Source organism: Alosa alosa, chromosome 17, assembly GCF_017589495.1.
Source record: "Alosa alosa isolate M-15738 ecotype Scorff River chromosome 17, AALO_Geno_1.1, whole genome shotgun sequence".
NCBI lineage: Eukaryota > Metazoa > Chordata > Actinopteri > Clupeiformes > Clupeidae > Alosa > Alosa alosa.
In genome coordinates, this window is record NC_063205.1 from 26,210,638 (window position 1) to 26,226,787 (window position 16,150).

Here is a 16,150-nt window from a genome sequence, read left to right on the forward strand (position 1 = left end):
GCTGGGTTCACCCAGCCTAGTCCATAGGCACCGATATTGTTTAATTTTCCGATTGAGATATACACGCTTCTGGCTATTCTAAATGCAAAAATGCATCAGGGAGTTATGACAAAACGGTAACTAACAAACTAGATCCTAATAGAAAGTTGTTAGCTTCCCTAAGCTACAGGTAGGATTATAGGTAGGCCTATTGACAACATAAATTGTCAATAGGCTATGCTGGCTTACACAAATTAAATCTCCTTTGAAACCAATGGCTTACGCCTTTACAGTATCAAGCCGGACTTAAACTGTCATATATCGGGCTTAAAAGTTGTAATAACATTCACGCAGCTCCATGAGTCAAGGAAAGCGCCGAATGAAGTAGCCACTTCTAAATGGGACCCACTACACAGTAGCTTAAGGTGTTTTGCTAAAGCAGCCATAATGAAATGAAGGTGTCATTGTTTGGATACTTCACACACACGTGCGTTTTTAATTTCACAGACTACAACTACCAAGCTGTAATCAAAGCACATCGATTCCCTCTCACACCCTGCACGCACTTAAAAAACAAAATAAACAGGCGCCTCAGTCTCACGATGTATAGGCAAACTGTATCAGACCGTGTAACGTTGGTAAATCTTCCATTGCACAGAATGATTTTGTAGCACGTGCAATAAATGACAGTCGAAAGATACAAACAGTGCTGCTATCAATTTGCTTGGTATAACCGCATTTATAGTTTTCTACAAATGCAATCAATCAAATGCCTCCATCACTCAACCAACGCTTAACGGTAACATTACCTAGGTCCTTATTGATATTACAAGATTAACGCATTCCGCAGTAAAACCAAGCATGTCGAGAAACATCCTTAGATTTATTTCGGCTTCAAGAAGAAATGGGAATTACACTTCATGTGAACATCGCCCTATCCTTATTAGATGTTCAAGTGTAAATTACAGTCCCAGTATGAAGCGCCCATTGTTTTTCCAACCCACTTTTAACTTCCAACAAAATTACGCCTCACTGCAACGATGCGCCATCTAGTGGACAAACGACTACTTCTCGCCAATACTGAAAATGCAGCCATGATGATGATGATGATTATTTATTTTGGCTTTCTTTTTAATCCTACTGATTTTCATTTTTTACCGGGGGCTCAAATCACACAAATGAGTGATTATGAGCCAGGTTGATGTGGGCCCTTGAGACCAACATACCATAAAAAGATTCACAGAGAACTGTGTCTGCCCTACCCTCCTCGGGGGGGGTCCAGTCCAGCAGGGGGCTGCAGATGAAAACTAAAAAATGACGGTTCCATGCTATCCATGTGGGGTACATGCTCACCAAGTTTTTGTGTACCCGGTCTTTCAGTGTCCCGAATCCTTGTTGGTGTACGCCACTAAATGTACACATAAATTATTTTATTGTAAGGCCCCCATGAACGAAAGTACACAAAACTTGGCATGCATTCAGAGGGTGTCATAATGATCCTACTCTTTTAATTTCGTGCAGTTTTGACCTTGTCAGCCAGAGATATTGAGATGAAAAACACCTCATTTTTTTGCTTTTTATTTTTTAACTAGGTGGCGCTTATACATGAAATAAGTGGTAATGGGATGGGTTGACATGCCCTCTTAAGACCAACATACAAAAAAAAAGGGTGGACCTCCTAGGCCCCACGGTTCTCGAGATATTCACAGAAAACTGTCTCCCGCCACCTACAGGCCAGTTGGTGTATAGTAACATAAATTAATTTATTGTGTGGCCCCCATGAACGGAATTCCACAAAAACTTGGCGTGCATACATAGGGTGTCATAATGATCCTACACTTCCAATTTTGTGCAGTTTTGACTATGTTAGGTCACAGATACCTTCAATTACACCACCTCATTTTTACTTTTTGTGTTTAACTAGGTGGCGCTTTATACATGAAATGAGTGGTTATGGAATGGGTTGACATGGCCCCTTGAGATCAACATACAAAAAAAATGGTCCTCCTAAACCCTACGGTTTTCGAGATATTCACAGAAAACTGTGTTCTGCCCTACCCTCCTTTCGGGGTCCAATTCAGCGGAGGGGCTACAGATCAAAACGAAAACGATGGTTCCATGCTATCCATGTGGGGTTACATGTCCACCAAGTTTCGTGTACCCCGGTCTTTCAGTGTCCCGGAATCATTGACGGAAATTTGGGCATGTAAAAGAAAAAAAAAAAAAAAAAAAAAAAAAAAAAAAAAAAAAAAAAATCTGACTAAACCTATATGACCGCCGCCCGCTGTGCGGCGGTCATAATAAGCAGACCAGTATGTGAATATTGTCTGGATCTTTAAATCACACAAAACTTCGGGTGTGTCGGGTGGGGGATGGGGGCAGTAATGCAACGGCAGTAACCATAAGAGATCCACATGCATCTGGTTTCCAGTCATGTTTTGAAGCCTGATCACTTGAAACCTGTGACTGTGTCATTGACAGAGACTCGTATGTGCTACCAGGCTCCCTGTAAACACAGCTGTTTGATGGTTGCATTAAGGACTCATTGAAAATTAATGGATATTACAGTCACAATACATCTACTTGTATGCTCATGTAGAGGGGGATGGGTCTTCTGTGGACAAAACAGCACCTGCCCACAGAAGACCCATCCCCCTCTTAACGGCAGCAGCCCCTGTGCCTCTCTGCCGACAGCGTGAAGAGGACACTTGCTGCTATCAACACGGTGAAGGCAACAGGTCCAGACAACATCCCAGGTCGCGGCGCTGAAGGACTGCGCGAGGGGGAGCTTTAAGGATGTCTTCACAGACATCTTTAACACTTCCCTGAAGCAAAGCCATCGCCCCATCATGTTTCAAAGCTGCCACCATCATACCTGTGCCGAAGAAAACTGCTCCATCCTGCTTCAATGACTACCGCCCTGTGGCACTGACACCCATCATCATGAAGTGCTTTGAGCGCTTGTCGTGTCACATATCAAATCCATTCTCCCCCCCACCCTGGACCCTTCCAGTTTGCATACCGAGCCAAACGGTCTACAGAGGATGCAATCTGCTCTGCCCTCCACCCAGCCCTCACCCACCTGGAAAAAAAGAGACTCATATGTGAGATTGCTGTTTTATAGACTTCAGTTCTGCATTCAACACCATAATACCACAACAACTCATCTGCAAACTTGACAAACTGGGACTCAGTACCTACCTCTCCAACTGGCTACTGGACTTCCTCTGTCAGAGGGCCTCCAAGTAGTACATGTTGGCAACAATACCTCAAGCAGCATCACACTGAGCACAGGGCCCCCCAAGGGTGCTGCTCAGTCCGGCTTTTTTCACCCTGCTGACGATGACTGCACTGCAACCTACAGCAACAATCACATAGTGAAATTTGCTGACGACACAACTCTGGTGGGTCTCATCACCAAGGGCTTACGAGACTCAATACAGGTTGGAGGTCGACCATCTGACCCGTGGTGCAGGGGACAACAACCTCCTGCTGAACGTCCAGCAAGACCAAAGAGATTGTTGTTGACTTCGGAGAGGTCACACCCAACACCTGCCACTGACCATCGGACGGTTGCTGTGGTGGAGAGAGCGAGCAGCACCAAATTCCTGGGGGGTGCACATCAGTGAAGACCTCTTCTGGACCACCAACACTGCATCACTGGCGAAGAGAGGCTCAGCCGCCTGTACTTCCCCTTGCGAAAACTCAGGCGAAAGCAAGTGCTCCACCAGCCATCATGACCACATTCTACCGAGGGAGGCACCATTGAGGCATCCTCTCCAGCTGTATCGCTGTGTGGGGCGGGAAGCTGCACTGAATACAACAGGAAAGCCCTGCAGCACATAGTGAACACAGCTGGAAGGATTATTGGTGCTTCACTCCCCTCCCTGAAGGACATTTACACCACCCACCTCACCCAGAAGGCGACCAAAATTGTGAGAGTGATGCAAGTCACCCCCGCTCACAATCTGTTTGATCTACTGCCCTCTGGGAAGAGGTACAGAAGCCCTGCGCCTCAAGACTACCAGACTCACCAACAGCTTCATACACCAAGCTGTAAGGATGCTGAACTCTCTCCCTCCTCTCCCCTCCACCCACAGCTACATAACATCCTGGACATTGGACCCCAATGGCCGCCTGCACTACTCCCTTGCACACTTGTACACTTTGCAACTTGTTGTTGTTGTCCTGAAAACACAACACTTCTGCTGCTCTTACATAACTTGCGCCACCATGCCACTTTCTTTCTTACTTAAGTCAAAACAGAACTACCCTAGCCTTTTATTGGCTTTTTTATTTATATTTTATTTGCACTAGTATTTTATTGACTGTCTATGCACAATTTCAACCAAATTTTGCTGCTCTTATTTTTTCATTATATGTGCCCTCTTATTTACTTATTTACTTACTTTTTTGTTTACTTGAATGTTATGTTTGTCTGTGGACTTAAATTGGTAAAATATGTCTTGTCTTCACCCGTGGGATAGTGAGAAACGTAATTTTCGATCTCTTTGTATGTCTGGAACATGTGAAGAAATTGACAATAAAGCTGACTTTGACTTTGACTTTAACTTTGACTACTTATGCTATCACACTATTACAGTGTGACTACCGGTATTTAAATAGCCTCAGAGGAATATGCATTTTGTGGTTGTGTGTGTGTGTGTGTGTTGAGGAGTGTGTGCCTGTGTCTCTGTGTGTGTGTGTGTATGTGTATGTGTCAGTGTGTGTGTGTGTGTGTGTGTGTGTGTGTGTGTGTGTGTGTGTGTGTGTGTGTGTGTGTGTGTGTGTGTGTGTGTGTGTGCGTGTGTTTGTGCTAGTGTGTGTGTGTGTATGTGTTTCTGCTAGTGTGTGTGTGTGTGTGTGTGTGTGTGTGTGTGTGTGTGTGTGTGTGTGTGTGTGTGTGTGTGTGTGAGAGAGAGAGAGAGTCTGTCTGTCTGTGCATACGGAGACTACTGCATGAGATAATGCCTGGGCTGTGTAAAGTTACTCACCCACTGTAACTGGTTTGCTGGTTGATGTCCAAGAAGTTTTATTCAGAAAAATGGTGCAGCAGCACAGGAGCAAACAGCTATCCATCCATCTCTCTCTCTCTCCATTCATCCATCTCTCTCTCTCTAACCATCTCTCTCTTTTTCCATCTCTCTCATTCTGTCGATCTCTCTCTGTCTCTCATTATCACTTTCCACAAAGAGAGAAACGGAGAAGAAAGTGAGAGATGGACTGAAGCTACAGAGACAGATGCGATGAGAAAACAACTGGAAAGACAACAAGATTACAATGAGAGAGAGGGAGGGAGAGAGAGAGTGATAGAGAGAGAGAGAGATTAAAAGAGAGAGAGAGAGAGAGAGAGATAGATTGAGAGAGAGAGATATAGATGTCTCTACTCACCTGATTGCAGAAGTAAACAAAGAAATACATCAGGCATGTGTGAACACCTAAAATGTGCATATAATATAATATTAGAGAACATCACATCGGAACATCTATATGACACAGTCCACCTGAATAAGAAGGGTATAAGCTTGATGGCAGGGAATTTGAAAGACATTGTATTACAGCAAAGAAGAGTTCCCTTCGTCAGAAAGATATACACCAATGCCCCTCCACCACAGAAACCATCCAGAACAGTTGCCCCTCCCTCAATGCGCAGAAAGACAACAGGACCAAGATTTGCAGATGCAGCACACCCCCCAAACTACAACCAAAGGCCTATACAGCCCTCTCATCCCCCCACTCTACCCATTCCTGGTGCCCCCCACCCAGTCTCCAGTTTGTCCACTGGTCCCAGACTGTCAACAGGTGCGCAAACCAATAACTTTATAAAACCCAGTTGTGCATCGGTACTAACTAGACCTTCAGTCCAAGACCTGAGTGCCCAAGAATTTCAAATTAGAGAACTTGTTACTCTGTTGTGCCACAAATTACTTTGCTAAAATACTTACCATAGATTTAGGGATTAGGTACATGTTTATGTATGTCTTTTGTGTTTGTTTGTGTTTGTATGTGTATATATGTGTGTGTATGTGTGTGTGTGTGTGTGTATCAGTAGTCACTTGTTTGTCTTATCTGTATGTCTTACCTGTGTGTCATGTGTGTCCTTCTGTTCTTAGAAAATATGTGGGCCAATACTTAGCCTACAGTACGTGTATTTGTCTGTGTGTGTGTGTGTGTGTGTGTGTGTGTGTGTGTGTGTGTGTATGAATTTATGTACTGTCTATCTCTTTACTTATGTAGATGTTTGTCAGTACATCTTACTACATAGGTATGTGTGGTGTCAGTTTGAGTTCACAGTTAAGGTCTGTCTGTCTGTGTGTCATTTGTTATTATGACCGCCGCGCAGCAAAGATTTTTTCTTTTTTTCTTTTTCGCATATCCAAATTTCCGTCAAGGATTCCCAGGACACTGTAAGACCGGGGTACACGAAACTTGGTGGGCATGTAACCCCACATGGATAGCATGGAACCATCATTTTTTGATTTGTAGCCCCCCCCGCTGGACTGGACCCCCCGAAAGGAGGATAGGGCAGACACAGTTTTCTGTGAATATCTCGAGAACCGTAGGGTTTAGGATGACCAATTTTTTCCGTATGTTTGCCTCCAGGGGTCATCTTAACCCATTCCATGTGCACACATGTGCATAAACAGATACACACGCACACACATACATTCACAGTAATCATACGTATGACATATACTCACACAGTAGACATATGTATGCATGCATGCACATGCACAAACACAGGCACACAGGTCCAAAATTGGTCTGGATCCGTTTGACGGATCTGGTACCAATAAGGGCTAAGACTGGCCCAGTTCCGTATGGTAGTCTGTGTTACTGACGTGTTCCAGATCTGCTTATCATATGCAATACGGGGTCCGCTTATTGTGTGGTAATGCGGACCCGTTTATCAGACATCAGCCGGCTTTATTTGACATGTGAAATGTGATTCGTAATTAGGCCTAATTATCCTGAAAAATCTGTTTGCTAACAGGTTCGTTATAGGTTCACCCAGGTTAAAGTTCGTAACGTTTTCCCAACAGCTCAACCGATAAACATAAGCTAGGCTACAAACACAAGAGGGGGGTAAAAAAAACTTTACACATAAGTGTCTAATTATTATGACCGCCCTGTTTGCCATGCCGGCGGTCATATAGGTTTAGATCAGATTTTTTTTTTTTTTTTTCTTTTTTTTAAGCGTGCCCAAATTTCCGTCAATGATTCGGGACACTGAAAGACCGGGGTAAACTTGTGGGATGTAACCCAACACATGGATAGCATGGAACCATCGTTTTCGTTTTGATCGGTAGCCCCCGCTGGACTGGACCCCCGAAGGAGGTGGAGGGAAGACACAGTTTTCTGTGAATATCTCGAAAACCGTAGGGTTTAGGAGGACCATTTTTTTTTTTTGTATGTTGATCTCAAGGGGCCATGTCAACCCATTCCATAACCACTCATTTCATGTATAGCGCCACCTAGTTAAACACAAAAAAGTAAAAATGAGGTGTTGTAATTGAAGGTATCTGTGACCTAACATAGTCCAAACTGCATGAAATTGGAAGTGTAGGATCATTATGACACCCTCTGTATGCACGCCAAGTTTTGTGGAATTCCGTTCATGGGGGGCCACACAATAAATTCATTTATGTTACTATACACCAACTGGCCTGTAGGTGGCCGGAGACAGTTTTCTGTGAATATCTCGAGAACCGTAGGGGCCTAGGAGGTCCACCTTTTTATGTATGTTGGTCTTAAGGTGGCATGTCAACCCATCCCATTACCACTTATTTCATGTATAGCGCCACCTAGTTAAAAATTAAAAAGCAAAAAATTAGGTGTTTTCATCACAATATCTCTGGCTGACAAGGTCAAAACTGCACGAAATTAAAAGTGTAGGATCATTATGACTGCCCTCGAATGCATGCCAAGTTTTGTGTACTTTTTTTTTTGTTCATGGGGGGGCCTTACAATAAAAAATAATTTATGTGTACATTTAGTGACGTACACCAACAAGGATTCCCGGGACACTGAAAGACTGGGGTACACAAAACTTGGTGGGCATGTACCCCCACATGGATAGCATGGAACCGTCATTTTTTGTTTTGATCTGTAGCCCCCCCTCTGGACTGGACCCCCCGAAAGGAGGGTAGGGCAGACACAGTTTTTATTATTCTGCTTTAATCGCCCCTATCTTCAGTTAAGATGTTCAGAACTGCACCAAATTGTATGTGTATGATTGACCTGGCATTTTCTGGGGGTATGCCAAGTTTCGAAGAATTTCATCCATGGGGGGGGTCTAAAAAAATTAGGTTATGTGTACATTTAGTGACTGTACACTCATTGGCCTGTAAATGGCGGTGCACACATATACACATGCACACACACAGGCACCCACATACTATCGGTATTAGAACGGCCGATACATAATTACAAATTCAGTAGGATTAAAAGAAAGACAAAATATTCATCATCATCATCATGGCTGCATTTTCAGTATTGGCTTATAAGTAGTCGTTTGTCCACTAGATACGATCGTTGCAGTGAGGCGTAATTTTGTTGGAAGTTAAAAGTGGGTTGGAAAAACAATGGACACTTACTACAAGGACTGTAATTTACCGCAGCTTAACATCTAATAAGGATAGGACGATGTTCACATGAAGTGTAATTCCCATTTCTTCTTGAAGCCGAAAAATAAATCTGAGGATGTTTATCGGACATGCTTGATTTTTTTTACTGCAGGATGCGTTAATCTTGTAATATCAATAAGGACCTAGGTAATGTTACCGTTAAGCGTTGGTTGAGTGATGGAGGCCCATTTGATTGGATTGCATTTGTAGAAAACTATAAATGCGGTTATACCAAGCAAATTGATAGCAGCACTGTTTGTATCTTTCGACTGTCATTTATTGCACGCATGCTACAAAATCATTCTGTGCAATGGAAGATTTTACCAACGCTACACCGGTCTGATACAGTTTTGCCTATACATGCGCGGGAGACTGAGGCAGCCTGTTTATTTTGTTTTAAGGCGCGCAGGGTGTGAGAGGGGAATCGATGTGCTTTGATTCCAGCTTGGTAGTTGTAGTCTGTGAAATTAAAAGCATGTGTGTGTGAAGTATCCAAACAATGACACCTTCATTTCATTATGGTTGCTTTAGCAACACACCTTAAGCTACTGTGTAGTGGGTCCCATTTAGAAGTGGCTACTTCATTCGCTTCCCTTGACTCATGGAGCTGCGTGAATGTTATTACAACTTTTCGCCCGCGAAATGGCAGTTTAAGTCCGCTTTGATACTGTAAGGCATGAGCCATTGGTTTCAAAGGAGATTTTATTTGTGTCGCCAGCATAGCCTATTGACAATTTATGTTGTAAATAGGCCTACCTTATAATCCTACCTGTAGCTTAGGGAAGCTAACAGCTTTCTATTAGGATCTAGTTTGTTAGCTTACCGTTTTGTCATAACTCCCTGATGCATTTTTGCATTTAGAATAGCCAGAGTGTGTATATCTCAATCGGAAAATTAAACAATATCGGTGCCTATGGACTAGGGCGGGGTGAACCCAGCCTGATCTGCCCGCCATTTATTTTTTGATTTCTTAAAGATTGAGCTTGGTCTGATGAAAGCCAGACTAGCCATGGACCTCAGTTACACAATGCAAGGGAACATGAATCAGCCTATATTAAAATGCCGAACAATAACGGACAAAAGCTCTTCAACTTTGGCCCGTTAAAATGTGTATGAACAGTCTAGCGGCACGCATTTCATCAAGGCCCATTTGGACATGTCAGTTATTTGCACCACTGGTTAGATGTAAAACAGCATTTCGTTTCAGACTACTGTTACTTAATTTGTGCATTAACAATAACGTTTCAGACTACTTTTTCTTAATTTGGGCATTGACAATAAAGTATTATTATGAACTAAAGATGACTAAAATCTTATGTAGAAGAAGAAACATTCACAAAAAAAATCCATCCATCCAAAACTGACCTTTTTTTTTGATAGCTGTTGAAAACGCATGGAACTGACAGAGATGTTTTTGTTTTATAAATACATAAAAAATAAATAAATACATAAATAACATTATGCTGATACCTTTTTGCTTTTCCCAAATACAATGTAGCCTACAGGTGTAAGTGACCTTTCATCAATCCAGTTGCAATGGATGAACTGTGATGAACTGCCCTATTTGTGATTGTTTAGAGATTTTAGGTTTAATAACAATGCTACATCTTCTTTGGCTATTCTACAATCTATTCACCTTTTCAGCACCAGTAGGCTACTTTCTGTGCAGCCGCACACACACACACTCAGGCATGACAAACAAGCATACACAAAAGTTTCAAGAGTGGGGGATGGAGTAAAATATGGAGACAAATTGAAGTGTGATTTATTTTCGCGGAACGGATGTACAGGACTGAGCGGCGGTCATATTTTGTACCGCTGTGCGGTACATCTAGTTTTTTTATTCAACAACCTGGCTGTAGAAGTGCAATCCCAGACAAAGTTTAAGTCGTGTTAATTCCACTGTTCCCATCGATATTCAGGCTGTCTTCCTCAGTCATCTCCATGGTCAATCTGAATCAACACAAAATAAACATTAGCCATTTATTCCTTTTTGAAAATAGGTAGTCACAATTACACACGTTTTTTATCATCAGTGATCCTGTTAGCGTTATCAATGTTTTTTTCCAAAATAGTTATTGTGATGGCGGTTTTGCTTAAGCTAAGGTAGTAGCCATATTGCTGGAAAATAATAGTATCCTTAAAGTTATCATTCGCTCCGTTGCTTGTTGTTGTCTCTGAATAAAACAGAGATAAAAAGCAGATAACCTACCTTGAAAAGTTGGGCTGTCCTAGTCCAACCCCAGGCTGGCAAATCATGTCAAAAGATTGATAGTGAGCAAACCAAAGATCCTTGATTAACGTTACTGCTTGGACTTCTGCATGCGTGGAAAGAATATGGGGTTGTCTCATAGCACTGTTAGATCTGACACAAACAACAATTGACTACTTTTACCACTGCTAGGTAATAATAAAAATAAAGAAACGAACATATGATCAATATTGAGCCAACTATATCTTCTTTTCCAGCCTTACTGTAGAAATGAAGTGGCCATGGGAACATAGTGCACCCCATGGTTTCTAAATTTGTGCCATTCAAAATACCTTTTTTTTTCTTTAGCAGCCAGTTGACAATGAAGTAGCCTAGGAAAGGACAGTCAATTTAGCAGAATCAGCACCTTAATTAATATCATTACCACCTGGGTCTGCTGTGAAAAAATGGTCCTTCGCTCATATCCATTATCACAGGTTTGGGCCAAATCAGTGTTTTGTATTTTAAAAGCATCTCCTGACTTCCAGTTGAGTTGCGGAAATTGGACCTGGGACAAATCTGTAAACCGGTGATAAAACAGCATTGCTAGCAGAGCTGAAACCTGTATCAGGAGCAGACCTGGCCCACAGTCAGATACCGTATGTCCGCTACAGGCGGATCTAAAGGCTTTTATGCAGATCTGGCCCAAAGGAAATTGCTATCTGGGTACGCAGGCACACACACAAGCACGCACACACACACACACACACACACACACACACCCACACACATAAACATAAACATGTACACGCACACATGCACACAAGAATTTCTCAGAATTATGAACAGGCAAGATGGGGGTGGGGTTGTATAAAATGAATTTTACATGTGAAATCTATGAACTAATCATGTTTTGGTACTTGTTGTCTAGCAGATACCAGTGAGAATTGAGTGTGGATAATGCAATTTAGTGAGACAGTTAGAATCATATAGGCCTTTCAGCGTGATTTATTTTTGTGGAAAAAATGTGCTGGACTGGGTGGCGGTCATATTTTGTACCGCTCTGCGGTACATCTAGTTATATGTATGTGGTGTCCATATGTGTAAGGGTTCTTGTTTGTGTTTCTGTGGATCTCGTTATGTATGGTATCTGTATGTGTGTGTGTTTGTATGCATGTATGTATGTATGTATCTCCCTATGCCTCTATGTCACATAACAATGTCTTCATAAACAAGAGCACATAACTCCATTTAAGTGAGAATAGTAGCCTGATTATTTACTGTAAGACATATGACCTATACTTATCTATATATATATATCTTCTTATATTATTATACACTGTTTAGCATCTATTAACATTATTTCATTTTATTTTTATTTTTATTTTATTTCATTTTACTTATTGAAGCACCAAACAGCTTCCAGTATAGATATTACCACCCTCAATGGGGGGTCATCTACAGTACATTAATTAATTCCGACATTTTATTGCAATTTCACAAAATAGCTCTTTCTTCATCATAGCTTCTTTTATAACTAGATGTACCTAGTTACCCAGAGCGGTACAAAATATGACCGCCACCCAGTCCAGCACATTTTTTCCACAAAAATAAGTCACGCTTGTCAAATTGTGTTCATTTCCTACTTTGTTCCTTTTTTGTGTGTTTGTAATTGAGTGTGTGCAGAGTGTGTGGTTGTTTTTGTGTATATGAGTTTTGTGTGTTTGTATGCGTGCATATGTGTGTGTGTTTATGTGTTTGTGTGCGTGTTTGTGCGTGTCGTGTGTGTGTATGTATGTGTGTGTGCATGTGTAGTGTGTGTGTGTTTACGTGTCTTTGTGTGTTTGTGTGTTTTTATGTGTGTGTGTGTCTTTATGTATGTGTACATAATTAAAGCAAATCAGGGAACTACTCTTTGCGATAAGTGCCATGGGATCTTTAACAACCATGGTGAGTCAGGACCTCAATTTAACATTCATGCAAAGGAAAACATCTACAGTATAGTGTCCGTTTCACTGCAATAGGACATTGGGATTGATATTTGTTTGGTGGCTTTTGGCCACAGGGAAGAGTGCCACCTACTGGCCAGCCACCAACACCACTTCCAGCAGGAACCTACTCTTCCAAGGAGGTTTCTTATCCAAGTACTAACCAAAACATGATTAGTTCATAGATTTCACATGTAAAATACATTTTATACAACCCCACCCCCATCAAGGCCCGTCGCTAGAAGGCAAGCAAACCAAGCAATTGCTTGGGGCCCCGAGCTGGCCAGGGGCCCCAAGACAACGACTGGTTAAGAATAAAATGCAGCGACAAACTGTGAGCGCACCTTTGATAGTCAATGCAGTAAAGTGCAATGACACTGTTACCGGCAATACCGGGATCCCCCTCAAGGGGGCCCCTCTCAGCAGATCTGTTCCAGAATCACTGTTTATCGTATTTAATATTGCTATAGCTTTGTAATAGGTTTTGATGAAAGTGGCATAGCTTCTCTGCTATACTAACTATTCGACCATGATAATCTATTTACCAAATGGGGGTTAGGAAAACCACACGATAAATTCCATGCATCAAAGCAGACTGGAACATTCATGTCTAGTAGTATTCATGCACGCCAGCTGTTTACTGTCTTTAAAGCACCTGTCGCCTGTCTAATTCTCAAACAGCAGAATGCTTAAATGCTATGTTAAGCTACAAGTAGGCCTAGGTCAATGTATACCATTAGCTTGGGATGTTTTTACAGTAAGCATTGGTAGTTGTGAAAGTAGCTGCATCCCTTCTAAATATCAAAATATGGAAATGCTAACATATCTTTTCTTTCTCACTCAAGGTGCTTTGCTTAAATTTCTCAGCCCTCAGGCTCTTCCTAAGGATACCTCCACTGATGAAGGTAGAGTGAATTGCTTTCACTGAGCTGAGCTGTTAATGACCATTTCCAATATGCTAACAGTGAAATGGTCAAACGTACTTACGTAATTTCAGATTTTTTTTTCAATTATTTTCCCAGGTACTCCATTCATGAGGAAAAAGCTGACATTGGATTGTATGGTACGGTGGTGTTTTTGCAAATGTTCAAATGTTCAAAATGTTCAAAACTAATGCACAGTATATATATATATATGCAACAGCAGTATTTGCACTGTCAACATTTTTTATTTAAAGTGTGGGTGAATTTAAACTGTATGGCTATGCTGTGGTTCCTGTAGGCGTTGCCCGCGGGGGGGGGGGCTCCAGGTCCATTTTGCTTGGGGCCCCCAAATTCCTTGAAACGGCCCTGCCCCCATCTTGCCTGTTCATAATTCTGAGAAATTCTTGAATTGTGTGCATGTGTGCGTGTATGTATTTATGTGTGTGTGTGTGTGTGTGTGTGTGTGTGTGTGTGTGTGTGTGTGCGTGCATGTGCTTGTGGGTGTGCCTGTGTGTGTGCGCATGAGCATGCATGCATACATATGTCTACTGTGTGAGTATGTGTCAGACGTATGATTACTGTGAATTAGGACTGTCAAAATAACTGATTAATTTCGATTAATTAATTTGAGAAAAAATAACTGATTAAAAAAATTAGTGCAGATTAATCGATTCCGTATGACCTTTGACCCCGAGCCGTTCTAGTCAGTAAAAATTAGACTGTAAAATGAAGGAGAGAGAAGAAAACGTACTGCCTGGACCATTGATTGGAACATTTACTTTTAAAAAACGGACTGATAAGTGTTAATAAAGTCCTCTGCAATGTCTGCAGCAAGGAATTTGCATATCACCGGAGTTCATCAACTCTATAGTCGCACATCAATGCAAAGAAATAAGTGTTGATATTGAGGGGAGTGTTAATTTATTTTCATTGTGTCCCCTAGGTTATATCTGTGGCCCGAAATGCCTTGTATGTGAAAAAAAAACGTCTTCCTGAAGCACTTTTGAATTTATTTCCTCAGCATATTAGGTCATATCATAGATTATTATGGCAATTATTTGAACAGTGAAAATAATAATAAAAGAGTCTTTGAACTTTAAAGAATCCCTATGCAGGTCTGGTTATTCCTTCGCTGTTTCTGGGTTTTCGCCTGATTTGGGCTCGCATTTTTCATGACATAGCTCCCCCTGCAGCTTCGGTAGCAAGTGACTGCTACGCTAAAGCCCCACGAGCGAGCTAGCCATCAATAAACCAAGGTAGACACATAGGGCTCACAATAAAACGGTCGAGCAAACACATTGTTCAAGAGACTATCAAATCACATTACAAAAACGAAGTTCACCCAAGGGTAGGCTACTTACAATTTCAACAGCAAAAAAGCCAACTCGGAGTCCGTTTTGCAGTCTTCTTAGAAACTACAATCTGACTACATTTTCGAGTATTTCCGCCGAAGTTACATCCGGATGTGTTGGACCTACACCAGAAAGGTGCATATTCGCTTTTTCCGCTGAGAAGCACTAGGGGGAGACGAAGCACCAACCAAACGACCCAAAAAGTGTTGTAGAACCATCACAATGACTCTCAACCTGCATAATTAAGGACATTTTTTCTAAAATTGTTGCATAGGGTCTCTTTAATGTCACTAATGCTGATTATTCAATGATTCATTTGAATTTAAATATTTAAAATACTTTCACAGCAAAGATTATATATGCGAATATGTGAATATCTGTTTATGCACATATGTGCATATGGAATGGGTTAACATGACTCCTGGAGGCAAACATACGCAAAAAATTGGTCATCCTAGGTCCTACGGTTCTCAAGATATTCACAGAAAACTCTGTTGGTGTACGGTCACTAAATGTACACATAAATTAATTTATTGTATGGCCCCCCATGAACGAAAGTCCACGAAACTTGGCATGCATTCAGAGGGTGTCATAAAGATCTTTCACTTTCAATTTCGTGCAGTTTTGACCATGTCAGCCAGATATATTGTGATTACAACACTTAATTTTTTGCTTTTTCATTTTTAACTAGGTGGCGCTATACATGAATTGAGTGGTAATGGATGGGTTGACATGGACCCTTAAGACCAAGATACAAAAAAAAGGTGATTCTCCTAGACCCTGCGGTTCTCGAGATATTCACAGAAAACTGTGTCCGGCCACCTATAGGCCAGTTGGTGTACAGTAACATAAATGAATTTATTGTATGGCCCCCCATGAACGGAATTCCACGAAACTTGGTGTGCATTCAGAGGGTGTCATACTGATCCTACACTTCCAATTTCATGCAGTTTTGACCATGTTAGGTCACAGATACCTGCGATTACAACACCTCATTTGTACTTTTTCGTTTTTAACTAGGTGACGCTATACATGAAATGAGTGGCTATGGAATGGGTTGACATGGCCCCTTAAGATCAACATACTAAAA